This window comes from Muntiacus reevesi, chromosome 16 (genome assembly GCF_963930625.1).
Source record: "Muntiacus reevesi chromosome 16, mMunRee1.1, whole genome shotgun sequence".
In the NCBI taxonomy this organism is placed as follows: Eukaryota; Metazoa; Chordata; class Mammalia; order Artiodactyla; family Cervidae; genus Muntiacus; species Muntiacus reevesi.
The window spans coordinates 11,164,140-11,182,947 of NC_089264.1; the positions used below are offsets into that span (position 1 = coordinate 11,164,140).

Genomic DNA, 18,808 nt, shown 5'->3' on the forward strand with positions numbered 1-18,808 from the left:
CCAATGTTCTCTATGTGTGTTTGTTCATTGCTTCTCTGAAAATTAATTCATCAGTAGCATCTTTCTAGATTCCATATATATGCATCAGTATACACTATCTGTATTTCTCTTTATAGGCTCTAGATTTATCCATCTCATTAGAACTGACTCACATGTGTTCCTTTTTATGACTGAGTAGTATTCCATTGTATATATGTATCCTAAGCTTCTTCATCCTTCATCTGTCAATGGGCATCTAGGTTTCTCTCATGTTCTAGCTATTGTAAATAGTGCTGCAGTGAACACTGGGATACATGCATCTTTTTCAATTTTGGTTTCCTCAGGGTATATGCCTAGGAGTGGGACTGCTGGGTCATATGGTGTAAACCTAACTATTGAGCTCTTAATTTTAGTTCTTATAATTTCTACTCACGGGTTCCAGGAACCTATTGAAATTCCCAATCCCTCTTTTCTAAGATATATTAATATTAATGATATTTTTTAAAATTTCTGTTTGAAAATATAATATCTGTTGCATCTGTTTCAACAGCTAACCATTTTTTCTCTGGGTTTTTGATAATTTTGTCCTGAATTTTAGCATGACTCATCATTTTATTAGATGTTGAGCATTTTACTGATAAGAACAGATACTACACTTGATCTTAGCCAAAAGGCCGAGAAGCGAATGATGTTGAGCATTTTAGATTAAAAAATATTAGAAGATATTATCTCCCTCCTAAGAAGGTTAATCTTTCTTTTGGCACGTAGGGAGCAAGCAAATCACTATAACCTTGCCAAGTATTCCTTTAGGTGTGTGTAAGCTGTTCTATTTCAGGCCTCTCTGAGCCATTCAGGGCAAGGTTGAGATGCTTTTCTAGACAGGATTTGAACTCCATTCTCTCTCCTATCACTGAGTGGCTGCAAAAATATTGGTCCAGATATTTAGGCTCCAGGCTGCTGTCTCCTGCTGATCTTATGGCAGTTTTACTCTTCTTTACATACAACTCCAAGGGTTCAGAGTTGTATGTAAGAAGAGGTTGCAAAGAGATTTAGGACTTCATTTTCCAAGTTTCCTTCTCTTTGGGAGTCACTTCAAATCTCAACTAATTTGGATGCTCCAAATTCAGCATTTGTCTCCATAGAAGAAAGATGAGACTGCCACCACTTGCTAGGACTCTATGCCAAATAGGGATTGGACAGCACAAAGGATTTTCTCAGATTAGCCTTAAGAAGATGAAAAGTCAAGTGTAAACAGGTTTAGATGATCAACTAATAATTGAATACCAATACAAAGCTAAACATTCTTCAAAAGAATATAAAGTCTAAGACTTGACAATGTGTTATCCAAAATTTGCACTATGCAGTAAAATATTACAAGACATGTAAAGAAATGGGAAGATACCATAGTTAGGCTAAAAGGCAGCCAATAAAAAGCAACTCTGAGGTGACCCATAGATTGGATTAAGCAAAAATGGCTTTGAATTAGCCATTAAAAATATATCCAATTAATGATTTTTCTTATTCTTCTATAAAAGTTTTATTATTGAGATAAGATTGACTTATAACATTATATAAGTTTTATGTGTATGATGTATTTCTACTTCTGTAGTGATGTGTCTGTTGGCCATCTGTATTTCTTCTTTGGAAAATGTCAATTCAGCCCCTCTGCTCATTTTAAAATCAGGTTGTTTGCTTTTCATTGTTGAGTTGTATGAGTTTTTAATAATACTCTGATATTAACCCCTTAGCAGTTGTATCATTTGTAAGTATACTCTCCCATTGAGTAGGTTGTCTCTCTGTTTCCTTTACTGCACAGAAGCTTTGATGTAATCTCATCTGTTTACTTTTGCTTGTCTTTCCCTTGCCTAAGGGATCAAATCTAGAAAGATATTGCTAAACCAAGTCAAAGAGAATATTGCCTATGTTTCCTTCTAGGAGTTTTATGGTTTCAGTCTTACATTCAAGCTTTAATCCATTTTGAGTTAACTTTTTGTGTATGGTGTGAGACAGAGGTCTAATTTCATTTTTTTCCATGTGGCCATCCAGTTTCCCCACTACCATTTATTTTTTAATTGGAGGCAAATTACTTTACAATATTGTGGTGGTTTTTGCCATACATTCACATGAATCAGCCATGGGTGTACCATTTTTTGAAGAGATTATTGTTTCTCCAGCCTCTGTTCTTTACTGTTTGTCATAAATTAATTGTCCATAAATCCCATTGATCCTTTTGTGTATATGATCCTTTTGTTGTACTGTTGAATTGTTGAACTCCATTTGCTAATATTTTGTTGAGGATTTTTGTGCCTATGTTTGTTAGAAATATTAACCTGTAGTTTTCTTTCTTTCTTTTAAAATGTTACCTTTTACTGCTTCTGCATATAAGTTAAATAAGCAGGGTGACAATATACAGCCTTGACATACTCCTTTTCCTATTTGGAACCAGTCTGTTGGTCCATGTCCAGTTCTAACTATTGCTTCCTGACCTGCATACAGGTTTCTCAAGAGGCAGGTCAGTGGTCTGGTATTCCCATCTCTTTCAGAATTTTCCACAGTTGATTGTGATTCCACACAGTCGAAGGCTTTGGCATAGTCAATAAAGCAGAAGTAGATGTTTTTCTGGAACTCTCTTGCTTTTTTGATGATCTAGCAGATATTAGCAATTTGATCTCTGGTTCCTCTGCTTTTTCTAAAACCAGCTTGACCATCTGGAAGTTCACAGTTCATGTATTGCTGAAGCCTGGCTTGGAGAATTTTGAGCATTACTTTATTAGCGTGAGAGATGAGTGCAATTGTGCGGTAGTTTGAGCATTCTTTGGGATTGCCTTTCTTAGGGATTGGAAAGAAAACGGACCTTTTCCAGTCCTATGGCCACTGCTGAGTTTTCCAAATTTGCTGGTATATTGAGTGTAGCACTTTGACAGCATCATCTTTTAGGATTTGAAATGGCTCAACTGGAATTCCATCACATCCACTAGCTTTGTTTGTAGTGATGCTTTCTAAGGCCCAACTTGACTTCACATTCCAGGATGTCTGGCTCTAGGTGAGTGATCACACCATTGTAATTATCTGGGTCGTGAAGATCTTTTTTGTACAGTTCTTCTGTGTATTCTTCCCACCTCTTCTTAATATCTTCTGCTTCTGTTAGGTCCATACCATTTCTGTCCTTTATCGAACTCATCTTTGCATGAAATGTTCCCTTGGTATCTCTAATTTTCTTGAAGAGATCTCTAGTCTTTCCCATTCTGTTGTTTTCCTCTATTTACTTACATTGACATGTATATTGTCACCCTGCTTATTTAACTTATATGCAGAGTACATCATGAGAAACGCTGGGCTGGAAGAAGCACAAGCTGGAATCAAGATTGCCGGGAGAAATATCAATAACTTCAGATATGCAGATGACACCATCCTTATGGCAGAAAGTGAAGAGGAACTACAAAGCCTCTTGATGAAAGTGAAAGAGGAGAGTGAAAAAGTTGGCTTAAAGCTTAACATTCAAAAAACTAAGATCATGGCATCTGGTCCCATCACCTCATGGGAAAGAGATGGGGAGACAGTGGAAACAGTGTCAGACTTTATTTTTCTGGGCTCCAAAATCACTGCAGATGGTGACTGCAACCATGAAATTAAAAGACGCTTACTCCTTGGAAGGAAAGTTATGACCAAACTAGATAGCATATTAAAAAGCAGAGACATTACTTTGCCAACAAAGGTCCCCTGGTCAGGCTATGGTTTTTCCAGTGGTCATGTATGGATGTGAGAGTTGGACTGTGAAGAAAGCTGAGCACTGAAAAATTGATGCTTTTGAACTGTGGTGTTGAGGAAGACTCTTGAGAGTCCCTTGGACTGCAAGGAGATCCAACCAGTCCATCCTAAAGGAGATCAGTCCTGGGTGTTCATTGGAAGGACTGAAGCTGAAGCTGAAACTCCAATCCTTTGGCCACCTCATGCGAAGTGTTGACTCATTGGAAAAGACCCTGTTGCTGGGAGGGATTGGGGGCACGAGGAGAAGGGGCCGACAGAGGATGAGATGGCTGGATGGCATCACCGACTCGATGGGCATGAGTGTGAGTAAACTCCGGGAGTTTGTGATTGACAGGGAGACGTGGTGTGCTGTGATTCATGAGATCCCAAAGAGTTGGACATGACTGAGTGACTGAACTGAACTGAACTCTCTGCTTCTAATACCAGGGTGATGTTGGCCTCATAAAATGAATTAGATAACATTCCTCTTCTGAAATTTTTTGAAATAGTTTGAGAAGGATATGAATTAAATCTTCTTTGAATGTTTAGTAGATTTCACTTGTGAAGCCATCTAGTCCTATACTTTTAGGGAGCTTTTTGATTACAATTTTTATTAGCTTTTTTATTACGTTTCATTCTCTGTATTGTATTTATCACTGTAGTGATCAGTCTATTCAGATTTTCTTTCTTCATGATTCAACCTTGGAGGACTGTATGATTCTAACAATTTGTCCATTTCTTCTAGGTCTTCTAATTTGTTGACAAATAGCTGCTTCTTATTTTCTCTTATAATTTTTTGTATTTCTGTGGTATCTGTTAAAAAAAACTTCCTGGTGACTCAGACAGTAAAGAGTCTGCCTGCAATGCAGGAGACACGGGTTTGATCCCCTGGGTTGTGAAGATCCCTTGGAGAAGGAAATGGCAACAATGGTATCTGTTGTTATATCTCATCTTTCATTTCTGATTTTATTTATTAAGCCCTTTCTCTTTTTTCCTTTGTGAGTTTACCTAATAGTTTGTCAATTGAGTTTATCTTTTCAAAAACAGCTCTTAGTTTTTATGGCCTTTTCTATTATCTTTTTAATCTCGATTTTATTTATTTCTGCTCTGATCTTTATGATTTACTTCCTTCTACTAACTTTGGGATTCATTAGTTCTTTTCTTGGTTTCTTTAAGTGTAAGTTTAGATTGTTTATTTGAGATCGATCTTGTTCATTGAAATGAATGACAGAAATGATATAGAAGATAAAAGGGCAGAATTAGGATCATTCTATTAAAATATGCTCACACTACCTATTAGAAGTATAGGATTATTTGAAAGTATATGTGGATCAGCTATAAATGTATATTGTGAACTCTAGAGAAACCACTAAAAATTAAAATATGAAGTATAACCAGTGTTCTAAAAAAGAAGAAAAATAGAATCATACAAAATTCTCAGTTAAAACAACAAAGGCAGAAAAGCAGTGGAAGACAAAAATAGGAACAAAAACAAGAGAAAGAAATAGAAAACAAACCAAATATGGCAGATCCTAAGCCACTATATCAACAATCACTTCAAATGTTAATGGTAAAAGTGTTGTAAATATACCAGTAAAATACAGAAATTATCAGTGTTTCAATAAACAATACCCAACTATATGTCGTCTATAAGAAACCCAACTTAAATATAAAGATACATACAGATTAAATGTAAATTGAAGGAGAAAAATAAACTAATTTAATATCACTTTAAAAAAGGAGTAATTTCAGATAGAGCAAATTTCAAAGCAAGAGCAGTTATAGAGGTGGGGAGAGAAGGGTATTACATAATTATAAAGGAGTTAATTCTCCAACATGACATTTTGTGTCTTGCACCTACTAACAGTCAAATGTCTGTGGCAAAAACTAATATGATTGCAAAGAAATAGATAAATCCACTATCATAGTTGGAAATTTTAATATCTCAGTAAGATATGAACATATTCAGCCAGCAGAAAATCGGGAAGGACAGAGCTGAACTCAACAGCGTTAATTAACTGGATATACACATACCACTTAATTCAAGAACACTAGAATGCATATTCTTCCCAAGCTCACCTAGAACAGTCACCACAATAGACTACATTCTGGGTCATAAGACATAAAATGCCAAATTTAAAAGAATATAAATCATACAGTGTCTACTCTCAGACCACGTGGAATTAAGCCAGAAGTTGATAACAGTAAAATAACTGGAAAAATCTCAAAATATGTGGAGAAGTAACAATATACTTTTATATAACACATGGGTCAAAGAAGAAATTTTGAGAAAAATTTAAAAATATTTTGAATTAAATGAATATTAAAACCCAACTTAATAAAATTTATATGATGCAGTGAATGTAGTGCTTAGATGGAAATTTAGAGCATTGAATGCACATATCAGAAAAAAATCTAAAATCAGTTATCTAAGTGTCCGCTTTAGAAGTATATAAAAAAGAAGAGCATATTACATGCAAAGTAAACAGAAGAAAAGTAATAATAATTAGAACTGAAATAAATGGAATTAAAAGCAGGAAATCAATTGAGAATATCAATAAAATAGAAATACGGCTCTCTAAAAAGATCAACAAAATTGATAATCCTCTAGGCAGCCTAAATACATTTTTTTAAAGGCAGAGGACACAAATTACTAGTGTTATAAATGAAAGAGGGCCTGCACTATAGATTTTCTACACTTTGAAAGAATAATAAAATAATTTTATGAACAACTCAGTGCCCACGCATTTGATAATCTAGATCAAACAGACCAGTTTTTGGAAAGGCATAATTTGCCAATTGTCATGCACGAAGAAATAGTCATAAATCCATTAAAAATTGGATCCATAATTAATAAACTTTCATAAGAGATAACACCAGTCACAAATGTGTCCACTGGTGAGTTCTACCAAATATTTAAGGAGGAAATTATTCCAGTTCTCTACAATCTCTTTCAGAGGATAGAAACAAATGAAAGTCTTCCTAACTCATTCTATGACACTAGCATCACCCTGATAACTAAAACCAGATGGGAATACTGTAAGAAAAGAAAATTACAGAACAATATTTCCTATGACTATGGAAACAAATATCCTCAGCAAAAATATTAGAAAACTGAATTCAACAATGTCTAAAAATAATTATGCACTATGATTTTAGAGAGATTTTCCCCAAGTACATAAGCCTAATTAAATATTTAAAAATCACTTTATGTAATATATTAAACCAACAGGCTAAAGGAGAAAAATCACATGATCAATCATATCAATAGATGTAGAAAAAGATGGATTTTGAATAACAAAATCCAATACTCATTCATGATTAAAAAAAAAAAAATCCTCTATGTAACTATAAATAGAGAAGAAATTCCTCAGTAAAGAATAGCTACAAAGCACCTACAGATAACATAATATTTAATGGTGAGAAACCTGAAGCTTTCTCATTAAGATCAGATATCAGGCAATAATGTTTCCTCTCACAACTACTTTTCACCATTATGCTAGAGTTCTAGCTAATGTAATAAAACAAGAAAGGGAAAGGAAATAAAAGGCACATAGATTGGGAAGAAATAAAACTGTTTTTGTTCCTCAATGACCTGACTACCTATGTAGAAAATCTTAAAGAATCAAAAACACAAAAACCAAAACCTCCTGGTATTAATAACCAATTTTAGCAAGGCTGCAAGATACAAGGTTAAATCAATCACTTTGGTATATACTAGCAATAGAAAGGTAGAATTTTGAATTAAAACACAAAACCAATTATAGTTGCACCCCAAAATAAAATACTTAGGCATAAACCTAACATAATATGTACAATATCTATATAAGTAAAACTACAAAATTCAGATGAACAAAATCAAATAAGAACTATGTAAATGGAGAGATACTCCATGTTTATGGACAGAAGATTCAATAGAAGATTAGAAGATTAGGATTTGAAAGAAGAAAATTCATTCTTCCCAAATTGACCTATAAATTCAATGAATCCCAATCAAAATCCCAGAAAGTTATTTTATAGATCAGCTCACCAAAGCTACTCCACACTGGACGTGTACTCAGTTGCTGCATTGTGTGTGACTCTTTGTGACCCCAAGGACTGTAGCCCTCCAGGCTCCTCTGTCTATGGGATTTTCCAGGCAAGAATACTAGAGTGGGTCACCATTTCCTCCTCCGTGGGATCTTCCAGATCCAGTGATTGAATCCACATCTCTTATGTCTCCTGCACTGACAGGTGGGTTCTTTACCAGTAGAAACACCTGGGAAGACCATAGGTACCAACAAACTGATTCTAAAGTTTATATGGTGAGCCCAAAGACCCTAAATCCAACTTAATATAGAAGGAGAATAACACAGTTGGAGGACTGATACTACCCAACTTCAAGATTCATTATAAAGCTATAGTAATCAAAACATATGGTACTGGCCAAATAGTAAAGAAATAGATTGATAGAATAGAATAGAGATGCCCCAAATAGACCCATATAAATATAGTCAACTGATCTTTGACAAAGGTGCAAAGACAATACCTTGGAGCAAGAATAATGTCTTCAACAAACTGTATTGAAATGAATGGACAAAAAAATGATATTAAAATGAATGCAAAAAGCAAACAAAAAAAAAAACAAAGGAACCTAGACAGAGACCTTACATCCTTAACAAAAATTAACTCAAAATCAATCTCAGACCTTAAATGTGAAACACAAAATTATCAAAGTAGAGGATATCATAGAAGAAATTTACATGACTTAGGTACAGCAATGACTTCCTAGAAATACCAAAGTCATGACGCATAAAAGAGAGAATTGAAAAGTTTGACTTCTACTCTCTGAGAGACAATGTTGACAGAATATGAAGACAAGCCACAGACTGAGAGAAAGTATTTTCAAACAATACATTTGATAAAGGGCTATTGTATAAAATATACAAAGAACTCTTAAAACTCAATGAAAAAGTAAAAAACCTTATTTAAAATGAGCCAAAGATTTTAATAGACACATCACTAAAGAAAATATACAGATAGCAGATAAGCATATGAAAAGATGCTCCACATCATGTCATAAGGGTAATTCAAATCAAAACAGCAATAAGATATCCCTACATACGTATTAGAATGACTAAAATTCGGAAAACTGATACCCTTAAATGCTGACAAGTATGTGAACCAAGGCTGTCATTCATTTCTGGTAGAAATGCAAAATGCTACAGAAGACAGTTTGGCTGTTTCTTAGAAAACTAAACAGATTCCTATGATCTAGCAATCACATTCCTTGATATTTATCCAAAAAAAGTTGAAAACTATCTGCACACAAAAACATTCACATTCTTTTTAGTGGATTTATTTATAATTGATAAGACTTAGAATCAATCAAATCATTCTTCAGTTAGTGAATGCATAAATAAACTGTGGTACATCCAGATAATGGAATATTATTCAATAGTAAAAAGAAATTAGTTGTTAAGCCATAAAAATACGCTTTATTGACCCTGTTTGGTCTCTAGGTCATGTCTGACTCTTTGCGACCCCATGGACTATAGCCAGCCAGGCTCCTCTGACCGTGGGATAGAGGAACCATGATGCATGTTACTGAGTGAAAGAAACCAGTCTGAGAAGGCTACATATTCTATTATTCCAACTATATAACATTCTGAAAAAGGCAAAACTTTGGATACAGTGAAAAGCTCAGTGGTTGCTGGAAATTAAGGACAGATGGATAGTTCAGAAAATAGAGGATTCAGTGAATCTATTCCTTATGATAATATAAGGGTGGATGCATATCAGAGCCATTTGTCTAAACCAATAGAACACACAACTCACCAAACTTCTGCTTGTATCTCATTAAGCAGAAAAGGATTACAGAGCAATGATTATCTGCAAGATGGTGCTTGGAAAATAAAATTTTTAGCAGAGCACTTTGCTGACTTCTATTTAAAAAAAAATCAGGTTTACTCAGTTTCATGTTTCTTCTTTGACCAAATTCTACAAATTATTTTTTTGAAAATTGCCATCTTATCTCAATTTTCAAATCTAGTGGCATAAAGTGTTTCAAAAATCATATCCTTTTATTTTTCAAATGTCTATTCAGTTAGAATCAGAATACTTTATTCATTCTTAATTTGGTCATTTGTGCCTTCTCTCTCATTCCTTGAATGATTTTGTCAGCAGTTTACCCATTTTAATTTTCTTTTCAAAGAATTGGTGTTAGAGAGAAATATATTCTTCATGCTTTATATTTCAGCATAAGAAAAATACAAGGGACTAAAGATAAATTTGCTGTCTCCATTTCCAAGTGTGTTAATTATAATTCTAATTATGTAACACTTTTAGTATGTGTTAATATATAGAACTTCCCTGTAGCTCAGATGGTAAAGAATCTGCCTGCAATGCAGGAGACCTGGGTTCAGTTCCTGGCTTGGGAAGATCCCCTGGAGAAGGAAATGGTAACCCATTCCAGTATTCTTGTCTGGAGAATCCCACAGACAGAGGAGCCCGCCGGGCTACAGTCTGTGGGGTCGCAATGAGTTGGACACGACTGAGCAGCTAACACTACTAATATATAATGGTTAATATTTGCTGTAAAATTTTAATTAAGTTTGAATATTATTAAATAATGAATGTTATTCATAGAGATAAAAAATAAGACTATTAGCTACTATGAAAGATTAATTTTTAGCACTCTATAATAGCTGTTTCTCCCAATATTCCTTCTCTTTATTTTTTAATATCTTCTTCTCATTACTGATATTAATTTTTGTAGGAGCTGGAGTGTTAAATACTCAGAGGAAGAAGGTGAAAGAATTAGAAGCAAGTCCTTGGGTTTGATATTACAGTAGGAACAGTGGGAGAGGTATGTATACTGATTTTGACCTGTAAAGCTATTAGCTAGAACTGAAGTTGTGTCTGGATGTTCCCTCAACTTCAAAAAGAAAATTTATGAATTTAACCTCCATACCATTTTCAAATACACGTTTTATCATGTACTTTCAGTGGACTGAGTTGTAACACAAATTAATTCAACTTTGCTCAGTTTCACAATTAAGTTTTTTATCATGTACTATATGCCATAGGAAATAACTCTAACTGCCTAAGAACACTTTTGATTAGATGAACTGTGTGTATGTGTGTGAGAGAGAGAAAGGGGAAGGTGATTTGTGTTAAATGTGTGACAATTTTAATTAAATTTGAGAGAGGTCATTTTTTTTAAATGACCCCATTTTTCTGTCTCTTCTAATTTCAGAAATTGTGATTCAAATGGAAAGACAGATAATAGACGTATGAAGTCAGGGTTCTGGAATGCTGAAATCATTAAGTGACAAGCAGCCTTAAGTCTAATGTGTGATGCAAAGTGATAAATTTGTACAGGCACAAATAGTATTGCATCTCTATTTGGAACAAATAAACAAAGAAAACCCTGTGAAACCATTTTCCCCTTTTTCATTCCCAGAGCATCTAAGAAATACACAGTTAAAAGCACTAGGTTATCCATGGAGACATCTCAAATGTTTCTTTCATTTCACTCTCCACAGCAGAAGCTTTTGGCCTTAAGAGTGGAGTGAATGCCTCCCACAGCTGCACTCTGTCGTACTTTAAAAATCTACCACCTGAATTGAACATAATAGGTTTAACACCTCAGACACTCCAGGGGGCAGAAATCCTTGCTTTTCTAAGTAACAGCTATCTCCTGTCAGCCTATGGAAACATTATAGAAAATAGAAAGTGTCCATAACATTGTCAAATAAAACCAGTGCTCCTATGAGACTAACAATTCTGTATATTGTTTTTGATATTTGCTTATGTTCTGTTATGTATTGATGCTATCTACAAATGTCTTTGCTTATAAAAATGTTCTAACGAATCCACTTAATTCCTGCAGATACTTTATACTATACATCAGTTTGTAATACCATTCTCAAATGATCATCATGAAATAGAATCAGATAATAACTGACCACATGGAATAAATGCTACTATGAGTTTTCCTCTAATGGTTCTCTCAAATTTCCTTATGTTACAGGTTTAAGGTTTTCCATGAAATTCCTTAAGAGCCGCATGATGAAATGTTTGGAAAATGATCTATTGACTTTCTCTTTAATATAAAGTCTCTAAATAGTAAAGAAGTAAAGAGAAATATTTAATTATATTATTCTAGTCTTTTCCCTTAGCAAATATTCTCCTTGACACTACATTCCTCAAAGAAACATGTGAATATCAGGTATCATTGATTTTTTTAGTAAGTACATTTTGGGAGATAGTTAGTACTACTATGAAAATTCATACTTATACATTTTAAAGACTCTAAAATTAGCTTTATGAATTGTTTTTGATAATTTTATTTGCTTTGATAGTGTACTATGAGAGATGAGTAATGAAAATGGCAAACACACCCACATGATGATTCTGCTCAATGTGCATATCCACTAAACACCTAAAAACAATTAGTTTATGGCAAAACTTTATAGACTAGGATGTGAGCGGTGCCCTATAGAGCTAAACAGCATGGCAGACTTTTAATGACAGTTAAAAATCAAAAGCAGAAAGTGGTTGAAACAGCACGATTGAGTCATTCATTATTCACTAAAAGACTCAATTCTCTATCAAGTATGTATTGTCTACACACAGAATGGCTGCTATGGAGTAAGTATGCAACAAGATTAATCATTATGATGATTATAATATTATATTAAGAAAAAACTGAAGCCTGGATCACTCATACATTGTTGATACGAATGCAAGATGCCAGAACTACTCTGGGAATAGGTTCATAACTTCTTAAAAAGTTAAGCATGTACATCCCATTAAAGTCAGCAATCCCACTCCTAGCTATTAGCCCTAGACAACATAGATGGACCTCGAGGGTATTATTCTAAGTTAAATAAGTCAGACAGAGCAAGCCAATGTATGGTTGCACTCACACATGAAACAAACAAGATAAATGAACAAACCAAACAAATATAAACACATAGATACAGAGAACAGAATAGTCGCTACCAGATGGAAAGAAGATGGAAAGAGGCTTGAGGGGAGGGCAAAAAAATGGGTAAGGGTAGTCAGCTGTATCGTGTCAGATGGAAACAAAACTTTTGGTGGTGAGCATAGTGTGGTATACACAGAATCAAAATATATTGTTTTATACGTGACCCTTACATAACGTTTTAAGCCAATGTCACCTCAATAAAAATAAAGAAATAAAATCCCACGTTACTAGCAAAAAGAAAGAAAGAAAAGAATAACTCAGATAGATCTCAAATGTATTATGCTAAGTGAACATAGAATAAAAATTGCTTCCTATGGGATTCCACTAAAATAAAATTACGAAACAGGCAAAATAGATGAAGGACAGAAGGGTGGTTGCCAGAGAGTAGGGCTGTAGGGTGGATTTGATAAAAATTAAGTAGTGGAAAGAAGTGAGGGATCTGTTATATCTTCATTGTGGTGACAGTTACATAATACAACTCACTGATCTGTCATATCTGACAGAATTTTGGGGGGAAATGTGAATTTTACTGTATGTAAATTGAAAAATCAGTATATTGCACCTGTGATTAATTATAAAAACTAAATAAATGGCAACATGATATTTACTTAGAAAGAAGTCCCCCCAAATATATTTAGCATAACACCTTTTTATAAAATTATACACTGAAAATAAAATAAATAATTGTTAGAAATACATAGAAATTTGAACAACATTCAAAGAAAAAACAAAATCTTCTGTCATCCTTAAGCTAGACTCACAGACGAGTAAATTGAAATTCTCAGTCAGACAATGTATAGCATCTCTGGTATGTATTTGAACATGTATATTTTTTAGGACTGGGTTCATTATTTTCCTCATGTTCACAAAGGAGTTCAAGATCAACAATAATTTAAAAAGAAACAACAAAAGGAAAGGTTAAGGGCCATCTGCATTGAGGAAATGACATTAAAATAAGACCTAAGGTAATTCATGGTTTGTGCCATTTACCAGCTGTGTGGGCATATCACTTACTATCTCTGGGGAATTAATGATTTCTAAAGTCCTATATCACTTGAAATTTCCTTTATTCTAAGTCCAGAACCCTTCTCAAATGCGGGTTCCTCTGACAAATACTTTAACAATAATTCACAGATATTCCTTCCTTGCTATCTTCATCATGTGGTAAAATAATCCAATTTGCTACAGTCAGAATTGCGGCCAGCTGACTGTAAAAGCTATAAAACACTCTTAGTCTTACTCCTAAAGGACACTGAAGACCTAGAGTGCACAGATTCTAACTCTTAAAGCAACTATTTTTTATGACATTTAGATTGAGCTTTCAAGGCCAGAGTTAAAAGAACACTTAATTTAGAAAGAAAATTGCTGTGGACAGCAATACACAGTTCACACAGGGGGAAAAAGTTTGTTCTTCTCTAGTTATCTTTACATTCAGAGTGAAAGTAAAAGTAGGGAGAAATCACTCAAAGACGATTTCTAACAATCTGTCACCCACTCAAATTCATATCTTTCACAGTTTATTACATAAAAAGCAAACAAAAACCTTACTTTTGATATAAGAGATTTGAGTCTGTAAAAAGACAACATTCAACAGGCAGCAGTATAACCTGGATAATTATGAAATAAGACTATCCTTTAGCTAGTGGTATTCAAACCGGATTCCTTAAAACCCAACTTTAATGATCATTTTTTTGGGAAATGAGAATCAAATAGACAACACAAGAGGACACATCTTTTAATCAGGGTTTTCTTTTTAACTATGATGATTAATAAGGTTTTGAATGGAAAATATTTCAGCACTAGATAAATAAATAAATAAGTAATTAGTTTGAAAATTACAACTAGAAATCAGAATGAAATTAACAAGACCATGGTAGACTCATCATTTAGGAGGAGCTACTCTCTTAACCTATATGCAGAGTACATCATGAGAAACGCTGGGCTGGAAGAAGCACAAGCTGGAATCAAGATTTCCAGGAGAAATATCAATAACCTCAGATATGCAGATGACACCACCTTTATAGCAGAAAGTGAAGAGGAACTAAAAAGTCTCCTGATGAAAGTGAAAGAGGAGAGTGAAAAAGTTGTATTAAAACTCAACATTCAGAAAACTAAGATCATAGCATCTGGTTTCATCACTTCATGGGAAATAGATAGGGAAACAGTGGAAACAGTGTTAGACTTTATTTGGGGGGGCTCCAAAATCACTGCAGATGGTGATTGCAGCCATGAAATTAAAAGACGCTTACTCCTAGGAAGGAAAGTTATGACCAACCTAGATAGCATATTGAAAATCAGTGACATTACTTTGCCAGCAAAGTTCCATCTAGCCAAAGCTATGGTTTTTCCAGTGGTCATATATGGATGTGAGAGTTGGACTGTGAAGAAAGCTGAGCACCGAAGAATTGATGCTTTTGAACTGTGGTGTTGGAGAAGACTCTTGAGAGTCCCTTGGACTGCAAGGAGATCCAACCAGTCCATCCTAAATGAGATCAGTCCTGGGTGTTCATTGGAAGGACTGATGCTGAAGCTGAAACTCCAATCCTTTGGCCACCTCATGCGAAGAGTTGACTCATTGGAAAAGACCCTGATGCTGGGAAGGATTGGGGGCACGAGGAGAAGGAGCCGACAGAGGATGAGATGGCTGGATGGCATCACCGACTCGATGGACGTGAGTTTGGATAAACTACAGGAGTTGGTGATGGACAGGGAGGCCTGGCGTGCTGCAATTCATGGGGTCACAATGAGTTGGTCACAACTGAGCGACTGAACTGAATTGACTGAACTGAATCCTCTTAATGTCATGGGACTTGAAGATATAAAGGTCAGTCAGAACATGCCCCTCGTTTTCTAAAGGGCAAACAGTACTATAAATCAATCTCCAAATAACTTACTCCACATATTAACAATGTAAAATATACTGACTCGCTAAGAGGATTTGACTGGGGGCTGACCTCTGCTATGTTGTGTTCTATCGCTTTTGAATCCCATTTTTACCAAGCATTGATGGCACTTTTCATCAAGACCTGTTACATCACTGTAATTTTCAGCATAATTATGTAATTTAAATATTGTATAAACAAATGAGTGAGTATACAGCATCTTTTCTATTAATATTTTTGAAATTTTATATAGTTGTGAGGTACTAACAAAAGGCTGCTTGCCAAAATTACAGTAAACAAGGCAAGTCTTAAAATCTGGAAAATGTATAAAATATAGGAATTTCTGAATTAGAGCTCTTTTCACTCCACTTATGAGAAAATAAAACTAGATGTGTTTTTTCTTGTGAGAGATGTCGCACAGATGTCGCACTCAAAGGAAATGCCTTCTCCCAAAACTGACCATTAAATGTACATTTATATGCTTTAAACCAAAATAAAATGTTTAAGAGGTTTATACATCCTTACTTTTTTGTTACTTCAAATAACATTTTCAAACAAGCAATCAACTATTATATCACAAGAGTTGAGTAAGACAGCTTCTACTCTGCATGTCAGGAAGGGAATATATTTAAGTGGGAATTTCCTAGCATTAGATAAAATGGATGAAAGAGATTTTAAGACACCCCCCCTTTTTTAAATCAGGAAAAGTATTCCTGCAAAATGACACTTAATATACAAGGAGGTATGGTGCAGTTTCTATCAATACAGTCTTAATGTTTGTATGGCAAGCATAAACATGAAATCCAGAATGTACTAACAGTTCAAAACTTCTGTTTCCAGTAGTGATTTAGCACAACACTCAGAGTGCACTAAAAATGTTGCTGCTCAAATAGAGCAGCGGAAAGGAAATTGGGGTGGTCTTCACTCCATGCATCTCACCACAAGCTTCTCTAGTGGGTGTCAGGTACAGTGGATGCTTTTGGGGCCTTACCCAGGTTCCATTTTCCTGGACACTGCACTCATTAGCCAAGGGTTGTGAGTGATGAAGCTGCTTCCTCCTTGAAAGAAGTAACCACAGGCAGATAGAAGCCCATAGCTTAGAGAGCTCTGCTCAGCTACAGATCACAATGATTAAATGGCCTGAGGGTATTGGTCAGGGTCCATGTATAAGAATGAACCAGAAAAGAATTCCTAGAAGTGTATATTGAGGCTGTTGGGTCAAGCAGGGAGATGGATAGGGGAGAGTTTGTCAATATGGAGGTTTTAACACAGCTCCAGGATGATTCTAACATGCTGCAAGATGACTCTTGAAAGCAGTGTACATGATAAGTGGCTTCTGTCAAGTCTGACTCTTGACGACCCTATGGACTGTAGCTGGCCAGGCTCCTCTATCCATGGGATTCTCCAAGCAAGATGCTAGAGTTGGTTGCCATGCCCTCCTCCAGGGGATCTTCCCAACCCAGGGATCGAATCTGCTTCTCTTGTGTCTCCTGCATTGGCAGGCAGGTTCTCTACTACTAGTATCACCTGGGAAGCCCACCTCAAAGCTGCAGCTCACGGGACATGAAGCAGAGATAACCAGCAAACTGTGAAAGAAGGAATTTTTGCTCCGCTTCCTAGGCCATTAGACTTTGTGCATCTAGAGGCTCCAATGCCTAGAGTAGGGCTGTTTTTACCAGGGGTCGTGGTAAGAGCCTTCCCGAACCTATGAATTTTACAGCTCTCTGATCACTTAAGACTTCTCATACCAGAAGGAAAGTAATCAGACAAGTTAACAAACTGGCATGGTATTAGACCTCATTATCATTAGCAGGTAGGGCTGCTGCTAAATTGTAGTGAGAAGCAGGAATTTATGTGGCATAGAAGTGATTTATTAGGCTGTCTCTTGTTATGTTATGCCCTTTGAAAGTGTAACTAAGCAAATTTCACAACTACAGCCTGATGAAAAGATATGGTAACAGGTGCCTCATGATGAGTGATAAAAGTCTTCAAACAAGTTACATAGCACTAACCAAACGGGAAAGAAATTTAGGATGTGTCACGCAGGAGGGAGATGCTCAGCATCAGTTATAATCTCAGGACCAACTAAAGCATTTGGAAGTATAGTTCAACCTACTAACTCTCCTCTGAAAAATTTTCACAGGATTATGATGAATTATAGTCCTGGAGAACCTGTGCTTGGATGGTGTGAATATGAGAAGCTTGTCAACAAAATGTCTATAGCCAATAAAACTAGTATTCTGACCAGCTTCACTTTACCATCTCGTGCACCCACCCCCAGCGGATTTGAGGGCTGGCTGATAACAATGAACAAGTTGCCCCTTTTCCGGAAAATTGCTCTTGGCTGAATAAGAGCCATCTTGACCACTTGGATATGCTCTTCTTATCCCTCCTCCCTCAATATAGGATTGTGAGATTATGGTCTCAAGAGAAGTTCTAGAGCTTTGCTATGAGATTTGACTAAAGCTAGTCTTCACTTGAGAACATGTGTCTGCTCGCTTGACTTTTTTTTTTTTTTGCTCAAATTTGCATTCCTAACTCTTCTTGTCTCAAGAGCAATTTCTTAATAAATCATTTGAACAAGAATCCTCACTCAAAGCTTTGCTTCTCAGGAAACCTCTGTAAGACATGAGCTACTATTTTTTTATTTGCTTAGGATGCGCCAAATAACCTTTCCTTTTGCATTGTATTGATTTTTTATTAGTTTTTTAAATATTTTTTAATTTATTTTATTTATTTTTTAAAATTTAAAAATATAATAACAATCCAATCTTTATTTCTCCGTTTTCTTATATCATCAAAAATTAACAAAAACACAGACTTGGAGAACCAAATGCTGTGGATATTCAGTTTTTAAAAAAATCCTCAAATTACTATTTCTTTTCTCTTATAACATACCTGCATGGATTAAGGGTTTTGTATTATTTGACGATGTTCTTCTTTTGCACAACACGTCTTCTCATGAAGAGAAGACATGCACTGCTCAGAAACAAGGGAGCCAATAAAGTTAAGGCTGTTCAAACTCAGTTCCTGGGGCTCCTAAGTGGGAAGCACTGGTCGCAAGTTATCTGCTGTTGATTTCCAAACAAACTGTTTGTTTTCCTACATTTAGATATGGTATATCTTTAACATTTTTTGAGCATTTTAGGAGTGTGGTTAAATTCTCTCCATAACCTGTTTGTGATAGTAGTGTGCAAACACTTGGAAGAAGCCGGTACTAATACTG

At 35.3% G+C, this 18,808-nt stretch overlaps 1 pseudogene; it reads right to left on the minus strand.

The window, feature by feature from the left end:
- Window positions 1-555: 555 nt before the first annotated feature.
- Window positions 556-665, minus strand: LOC136148162 (U2 spliceosomal RNA; annotated as a pseudogene).
- Between the last annotated feature and the right edge of the window lie 18,143 nt (window positions 666-18,808).